A 9,068-nucleotide genomic window follows, 5' to 3' on the forward strand; every position below is an offset into this window, starting at 1 on the left:
ATATATAGACACAAATACACACACATGCACAGATATGGACACACACAGACACACATATAGACACACACACACACACACACACGAGAATATGCAGGCCATTGCTGTGCTAAGTAAAATGTTCCAAGGGGGCCTCTCATCTAACATTGTTGGTTTACTTGATAGTAGAAAGTTTTCCTCTTGCGTTCACTTATATTCCCCCTAATATTCCTTGTCTCTTGCTCCTTGACAGCATCACCTGCATAAGGTACCCATGCCACCAAGTGACAACTGTGAGTGGCATCGTGCTATCTTTTAATTCCACACCTAATTGGTCACCGTTCATAGTACACTTTCCCCTTGGGTTTTCCTTCTCAGTGCTCCTTCAGCGGGGGCCGCTGTAGGCTCCACTCACCTGTGTTCAGGCTTCCCCTCCATGTCATAGTAATGAGTGTGGATTTTTGTGTGTGGCTTGTCCATCCAGCCTCCCCCAGGTGCCGATCTGCAAGCTTTTACGTTGCTCTTACTCACCTCCTTTGACACACTTCTAGGCTCTTTGCGCTCCCTCACATCCCATGCACAGCCCTTTGTGCTATGTGCTCGCCTCGCTCTACCTGGAGGCAGGGCAAAACCTCGCTCTTCCCCTCAAAAGAACCACCTGATGCTGTCTGTATCCTCCTTTCCTTGGTATCATTTCGGATCATCAATCTGCCTTCCTTGGATGCGTGTTGGAGAACATGTTTCCCTTGTCCGGTGTGCATTAGCTGCTTTTCCTATCCCATCGTGGCGGGGAGGCATGGCGCGTCAGGCTGCTTGCGCGCATCACCGTGGACAAGAAAACACAGGAAGGGGAACATCGGGTCTCAGCTGGCTTTCCCTTTTCCCCTGTTGCATTCAGTCTAGGACCCCAGCCCACAAACGGCTGCTTCCATGTTCCGGACAGGTCTTTTCCCCTCAGTGACCCTGGAAACACACTCAAAGACACTCCTCAGGTCATGTCCCCTGCTGCTCCAGGCATTTCTTAGCCCTGCCAGGTTGACAGTGAAGATGAACCATGACAGGCTTACTGGCCCCTTCACCTCACTACTGTTCCATTCATATTAGTTTCTTAGCCAATTCTGCTTCACAGAAAGAAATCGAAGTTTATCATCATTGTATAAATTAATAGGCATATAAACACCTTATGGTGGTTTGAATAAAATAGCCCCCACAGTCCTATTAGGAGTGACACTATTAGAAGGTGGGTCCTTGTTGGGGGAAGCGTGTCACTGGGGGTGGGCTTTGAGGTTTTAGAAGCAGAAGGCAGGCCAGTGGCTTACTAGCTCTTCCTGCTGCCTGATGATACAGATGTAGAACTCTTGGCTCCTTCTCCAGCACTATATCTGCCTGTGTACTCTTATGCTTTCTGTCATGATGATAATGGACTAAACCTCTGAACCTGTAAGCCAGCTCCAATAGAATATATTCCTTTATAAAAGTTTCCATGATCACGGTGTCTCTTCACAGCAACAGAAATCCTAACTAAGATACATCTCTTATGTATTTCCATCTCTTATACTAGAGAGAAAAGTGCTCCAACTAAATAAGAGACATGGTCCCAGAATTTGGCTCTACATAGAATTAATCTCAATGAAGAATAGAATAAGCTTCTGGATACCCCAGTTATTTGTCATAGTTGGTGGGGGGAAGTGCTCAGCCTCATTAATTATTAGGAAAATGCAAATGAAAGCTACAGTAAGTTTTATCTTACTCAGATCAAATGTTATTTAATCAAAGTAGTGAAAGCCAGTAAGAGGTAGGAAGAGTATGAAGAGAAGGGAATGCTTGAACCAATACAGTGTTGGTGGGCGTGAACCTCAGGAGAGCCACCATGGAAAACAGGATAAAGCCTCCTCAGAAAAAGACAGAACTACCATTTCATTCAATAATCCCACTTACGGGCATAGACACAAATAAACTACAGCCAGTGTGTCCAGTGCATCTGCATACCACAGAGCAAATGTGGCCACATACATGCCATACACTTGAACAAAACAAATAAAAACACACTAAATATTTTAAAAACAAATTTTAACAATGTGTATATGCATGTGTTTGTGCACTTGTGAGTGCAGTGATCTAGACACCAGAAGGGGGCGCAAGAGTCTCCAGACCTGGAGTTAAAGGCATTTGTGGGCTGCTGGGCATGGGTGCTGGAACGGAGCTCTTGGGTTCTCTGGAAGGATAGGATGAACTCTTGACTGCTGAGCCATCTTTTCAGCCCCATAGAACTAAAACTAAAAAGTAAATTTCTATGTTTTATGTTTCAGCATAAAGGACAGGTGAGTGAGATGATGGGCGTAGTGTCTTGGTTTGATTTACGCGTGTATGGAAACAGCACATATCACCTCAAGAACATGTATAAGTATGAACTGTCAGTCAGAGAAGTTTATGTATGTAGATATGTAACTGTTCATATCTATTTGTATACATGTAGATATGTACATATGTATAAATACGTAAATTACATATATAATTTATACACGCATACATATATATACATATGTGAAGAGCGAGAGAGAGAGAGGGAGATTTGTCACAGCCTGTGGGCTAGGCTGGTCTCAAGCTCGCAGAAACGTGTTTGTATCTACCTCTTGAGTGCTGGGATTAAACTCATGTGCCACTGCACCCGGTAAGAATCAAAGAGAAAAGAAAAGAAACAGAAAAAACGCAGGCTGCAGCCTCTCTCGCCCACCTCCACTCCAGAAGGAGAGCCCCCAGCAGGCTGGTGACCAGGAGCTTTTCCTGGCGTGCTCCATGGCAACAACCCCAGAGGCTCTGCTGCTCTGCATATACAGGAGATGTCACCTAAAAGTGTCTTCGTTTAACGGGCACTCACGGCCGTGTGTGGCAAATGCAGGCAGGCCTTCTGGAGTGTGCTCAGGGCTCCCACTCCGCAGCTTGGAATGTGGATTGTAGTGTTTGGTATGGATGCCAAGGTGACAGGTTCGATACAGAGGCGCTTACCCCCTAAGACTGAACAGTGAACAACCGTAGGATTTAGAAATCTCTCTTCTGGGTACATATCCAGAAGACCCGAGTCAGTCTGTCCGAGGGGTATCTGCACATCTGGGGTTTGTTTTTTATATGTTTTTAAGATAAATTTTGATAGAATTATTCTGTATTTTTGTAAGCTCTGACATGTTTGGGATCCAGAACAGTTTTACAGCCTTCAAGATGACTTCCTGTTATTCTTCATAGTTGTAGTTACACCCGGCATACCCTCTGGCTACTACCTGTATCCTCTACAACTCTATAGTCTGCTTCTCCAAAAGGCTGTACATGGAAATCATCTAGTGTGTGGCCTTCTGACCCTGGTGTCTCTCGCTGCGGTGCCTTTGAAGTAAACTCGGATCAGCACATGTATCAACAGGGTCTTCCTCTTTCTAGCTGTGTAGCGGTCCGTTGGAGATATACCACAGTGTTGGTATATTGACCTAGAGAAAGAGATAGAAGCTTAATGCTTATATCTTCAATTGTCAGGGGGAAAAAAAAAGAAAGAGTTGAAGTTCATGGTTGCTGATCTAGACACCTCAGCGAGGCATGCAGAGGACTGTCAGGAATTGACGATACCCATCTCAGGAGAAACTGGCTACGTCTGTGGGGATGACGTGTATGGGTTCAGCTTAGGAACGCAGTCGCTTGAACACTAGGTAGCTGCCAAGTAATGATGGAGCATCAGGGAAGCACAGGGTGGGGAAACAGCATCGGGAGCCTCATGGAACTCCTTCCTGAATGGGCTTCCTGCCATCCCTCACCAGCCTCAGAGCTGGCTGCAGACAGGGGTGTGGGAGCTCTTCTGCTCTCTCCATGCCTGGGTGGTGGCTAACAAAGGGTTGTGATGGCCTGAGCTCCTCAGCACATGCTTAATTTCCTTTGCCAGGACCTAGACTCCACAGGAGGAGCCTATGCTTGTAGCTTAGTCCTAAGGTGGCTCGAGCAATTTGCCTGCAGGCCATGTCTGCATCTCTCTTTTGTCTTCTTTCTGTAAAAACCAAAGCTTTCTGCAATTTTACTTCTCACTGAATATTTTATCTTCCTGTCTAAGGCATCTTTCTGATCAGCGTAGGACTGCCTTCACTAAACACTCTTTGTAGCCATTGCACAGTAGTGGATCGAAGCCAGGCTTCTCCTCAGCCCCTTCTGTCATGCACACATCAATCAAATGCATCAGACACAGCTTCTCCTGCTGAAAGCCCTAAAGCTCAGCCGAGCGGGAAGAAACGAACGTCTTGTGGAGCAGGCTCAGATGCACACTGGCTTTGTTTTTGGAAAGGGGGAGCTTTCAGGAGCCACCTTAGGCATGAGTATTGCAGGTAGGATGTAGCCATAGCCTTCCACCATAGCATCCACCTGTGGCCTCTGATATGCGCAGGCCTCCGTGGGAACTGTGCTGGAAGGAAGAATCCCAGTATTGAAATAAATCAAGGCCCTGCCTTGGCCAAAGCCAGGGACTGCTGCTGTGTCCAGTGTGAAGGCTGCTTCATGTGTGGCGGCTGGTTTTACCGCTGTCGGGGATGTTTGGTTTTTATTTCAAGAATACTTTTTATTTTGAAAGATTTGATATTACTCCAGGATGTACTCTAAGCATACATATATGCATATCATTTCTATGTCTACATATATATTTATATATATCCTAATGTATATATTTGTGTGTTATAGGCATGCCTATATTTATACACTCCTAGATTATTGTCCATTTTACATTCAGAAAGATTTATTAGTTTTCAATTTGATTTTTGATGTTTTTTTTTATTTTAGATAGGATCTCACTGTGTAGACCTGAGTGACCTGAAATTCATTATGTAGACCAGGTTGGCCTCCAATTCATATCTGCTTGCTGCTGCCCGCTGGATGCTGAGATTAAAGACATGCAACACTCTGTGGAGCCTAATTTAAAACCCCTTTGGTGCCTGCATGCATGTATGTGTTCATGTGTGTTTGGGGAACACATGCACATGCATGTGTAAGTATGTGTGTGTATATATGTATATACACAAACATACGTATGTAGCATGTGAGTGTATGTAAAGGCCAGAGGACAGCCTTAATTGTTCTTCCTCAGGTGTCATCAACTTGTTAAAAATTGTTCGTTCTTTGACACTGTCCTGCATGTATCTAATGCAGTCTGATTATTTCTCTCTTCACCTTCTCTTACCTCGCCTCACCCCATTTCCTACCAACACCTTCGTGACAGGGTCTCACTGGCCTGACACCCCAGCAGACTGGACGGGCATAGTGCTGGGATTACAGCGTGCTGCCACACCTGGGTTTATTTTGGTTTTTAAATGTGGGTTCTGGGAGACCAAACAGGGGTTCTCCCCATCTCCCCAGCCCCTGTCACTGGGTTTTTAGTTTAAAATATTGAATTAATTGTGCTCACAATCTACATTTTACAACAGAAAAAAGTAGGTGGCTAAAGCCATCCTTTGTCACATAGCTGTGTTCTTCCGTCTCAACACCAGATTCTACCACTCCGCTCATGCCCTCACCACCCTATGGTCCCAGCCTCCTGCTCAGTGTCACGTTCAGTCCACCCCTTCCAGGCTGTCCATGGTAACCAGATTAACCATGAAAAACAAGACACATGGGCTGGGGCCTTGAGTGCTCTAGCCCAAGGAGCCTGCTGCCAGTTGGCAGACTACCTGACCTGTGTCATGCTTTGCTACTGAGTAGTTTTCTGTTCACTTTACAAAACATAACATCAATCAGTTTGGACCAAACGGAGGACTCAGCCAGCAAAGCACTTTCTTCGGAAGCCTGAGCCCCTGAATTCAGCCCCTAGATGTGGTGGGGTGTGCCTGAAACCGAAGCAGTGAGACAGGAGAGCCCTGGAGCTTGCTGGCCGGCCAGTCTAGTCAAAGATCAAGCTCCAGATTGCAGGGGAGAGAGGTGGGGAGGGAGAGAGACACACACACAACAGTAGTTTTTAAAAGACATGTATGATGCCGTTTCCCTGGCTGAAGCCTTCAGTGGCTGCAAAGGACAAAGAAAACCCAGTCTGTGAGTCCGGTGGGCTGAGGCTGTGGGTCTGAGAACTTTGGCAGCCACGACTTTTTCTTCTTCCTTCAGTCATCCAAGACCCCAGTGATTCCTTTGCAAAAGGTGCCTAAGGCATTCCTCCAGGTGTCTGGGCATCGGTGTTAACTGAGAGGATTTCCTCCCTAGTTCTTTCCCAGAGACCAGGAGAAAGCTGCGCAAACGCTCATAGACTCTCACCGCCTCTGCCTCCTTAAGGAAAGAGCTCCTTCCCACCCAGTGAGCTTCGATGCCTCAGTGTGCCTGCCCAGCTATGTCACTAAGATGCAGGGTTGAATGCCAGGGTAAGCAGATCTGGGGGATCTGACGGCTCAGTGCGTGAAGTGCCTGCTATGGAAACACGAGAACCTGAGTTCAGATCCCCAACACTGGCATGAAAAGGCCAGCTTGAGGGCACAGGGGCATAATCCCAGCACTGAGGCCTGCTGGCCAGGTTCAGCAAGAGACCCTGTCTCAAAAACAGAAAGTGGAGATACCGTGAGGAAGGTACCCATCACTGATCTGTGGCATTCACACACACGAGCCTGCATATACACACAGGCACACACAGGCAGACACACACACACATGCACACACACATACATACAAGTTAAGTGAAACAAGTGAAAACAATGACCCCACAAAACAACAAAAGAGAACCCCCCACAGAGGACCCCCAAACAGCTCAAGTCAGAAAACAACATAAAAAGAAAGGCAGGAAGAAATAGAACTGTCTAGCCAGATTCTGTGGCTTAAGTCTGTCACTTGGGGATCAGAGATGTTTCCAGAACAGCCTGAGCGTGAGCTCATCAGCCTCTCTTCAAGGCGAAAAGGTGAAGATGGAGCTGCGAAGGACTGAAGTCAGACGGTAAGCTCCATAGTTTGTGCTGTGTGCTTTCAAGTGCTGCTTGTGGACGCTCAGGGCTGCCTGTGGGAGTGAAATACCACAGGGTAAGACCCTGTCCTGCACCAGTGTCGGGTCCTGTGCAGCATGCAGAGTGTTTATGCAGCGACACACAAAATACTGCAGAAGATGCTCTGCTTTATTTCAACAGATTTCAGTCCTTGCAACTCAAGAGCAAATGAGCCCCACCCCTGCAACTTCCCATTCCAGGTTTCCACCCCCAACATTTCCAACAGTTTCTCGTAAAGCAGCTTTATGTAGCTTTCTATTGCTCAAGGCAGGATCTTTTATTTTATAGAATGACCTGTGTGTGTGTGTGCACTTACATATGTGTGTGCATGCGCGTACAAGCTAGGGGACAACCTTTGGTGGTCCCTCAGACACTGTCCATCACTTTTTGGAGACAAGGTCTCTCACTGGCTTGGAACATGGAACAAGTAGGCTAAGCTGGATGGCTATGTAGGTCCAGGGAGCCTCCTGTACCCTTCCCCAACCCCCATCCTCCACCCCTCAGTGCTAGGACTGCCCCGTACCATCGTTTTTAACTACTGGAGGAATCCCTTGCTGAGTGAACACAGGGAGCTTGTTCTAGTTTCATTCTGTTACTGTGCTCAAGCCCCCTGACCAAAAGGAGGAAAGGGGAGATGCGGCTTACACTTCCAGGTCACAGTTCACCATGGAGGAAGTTAGGGAGGAAACTCACTTGCTGGCTCACGCTCCGTTAGCTTCCTTACACAATCCAGGGAATGCTGTCGCCCACAGTGGGCTGGGCCCGCCTGCACCAGTTCCAACCAAGACAACCCCCCCACAAATGTGCTCTGAAAGACCAATCTGATCTAGACAACTGCTCATTGGAGGCTTTCCTCTCAGATGACTCTGTGCTATGTCAAGTTGACAATTAAAACTAACTGGGACAGCGTTCAGCAAATATTTGCTTTGTGAATAAACATGGGCGTTTATCTGCCCTTGACTTAATAGCCCAGAACATTTTCCCCCTTGGGTTGTCGTAAATGCTGTGGCTTCTTGATTTCGTCCAGTTTCGTCTTTGTCTACACATCCTCAACATCCACTTGTCTCAGCAAACTCTGCAGCAGATGACAGATGACCTCTGAACATGCCAGGTGTGCTCCGTCCTCAGTTTCTGGACTCAGGCTCTTCTCACTCCTGGAATGCCCTTCCTGTCCCCTCCATTATGGATCAAATGCACTCCACTCCTCCGTTGCTGTGCAGTCTAAATACTGTGTCTACCCTGTGGGATTTCCGAAGTCACCTCCTCAATTGATATTAATTGTCTGGCCTGTTGCAGTCCATAGCTATTTCTATTACAGAAATTACAGCACCAAGTTGCAGTCATTTATTTTTATGGAAGTGTTTTTTGTAGCCTGGTGAATCTGAACTCAGATGGCACTGCAAAACCACTCGCAGACGGTACCATTTTCTTCTGTTTGTATTGGTTACCAGGAGAAAGACTCATCAAACGTTAAATTGATTACTAGAGGGAGCGACGGCTGTTGCTGTGAATTAGGTTATAGAAAGCACTACAGCGCTTTGAGGACATGAGCTATTAGGATCATAAATATCTGTCAAACATTCATTGCAAAGCAGGCTAAATGACTCCGGTGATTAGCATATCTGTAAGGTAGAGTAGATATATTCTGCATCAAAGTCTCTATTATTTCTATCCAACCAGGAGTGTAGTTGCAATCATTTGAAGTCCTTTGCTTGGACTTCCTGGCCCTTAGTCAAAGGGTGCATTTTCCTCAGCATTGTGTCTTGGACCAGCACGGTGATGGGCTGCTGGAGGCGCTCAGAACATGCATGACAGAACTGATTGTATCTCTACCTGCCTCTCAGAGTATTGTGTTCAACAGTACAAGAACGGAGCTTACAAAGCATAAAACACTGGAAAGATGGGGTTGCCAGCAGACGTTCTGATCTTGAAAGGCAGAACAGGCTTCCTAATGACCACTGTAAGACCCTTGCCTTCCTAAGGCCGCCGCACAGAAGAGGAAGGCACCTAAGCTCACCGAAGGCTCAGGCTGGATTTAATTATAAAGTGAATGTATGGTGGCGAAGGGGACCGGTTCGGTTGTGTGTGTGGACCTGAGTGCCCTCTTCAGCATTTGAG

This window comes from Psammomys obesus, unplaced genomic scaffold (assembly GCF_907164565.1).
Source record: "Psammomys obesus unplaced genomic scaffold, mPsaObe1.curated_primary_1811, whole genome shotgun sequence".
Taxonomy (NCBI): domain Eukaryota; kingdom Metazoa; phylum Chordata; class Mammalia; order Rodentia; family Muridae; genus Psammomys; species Psammomys obesus.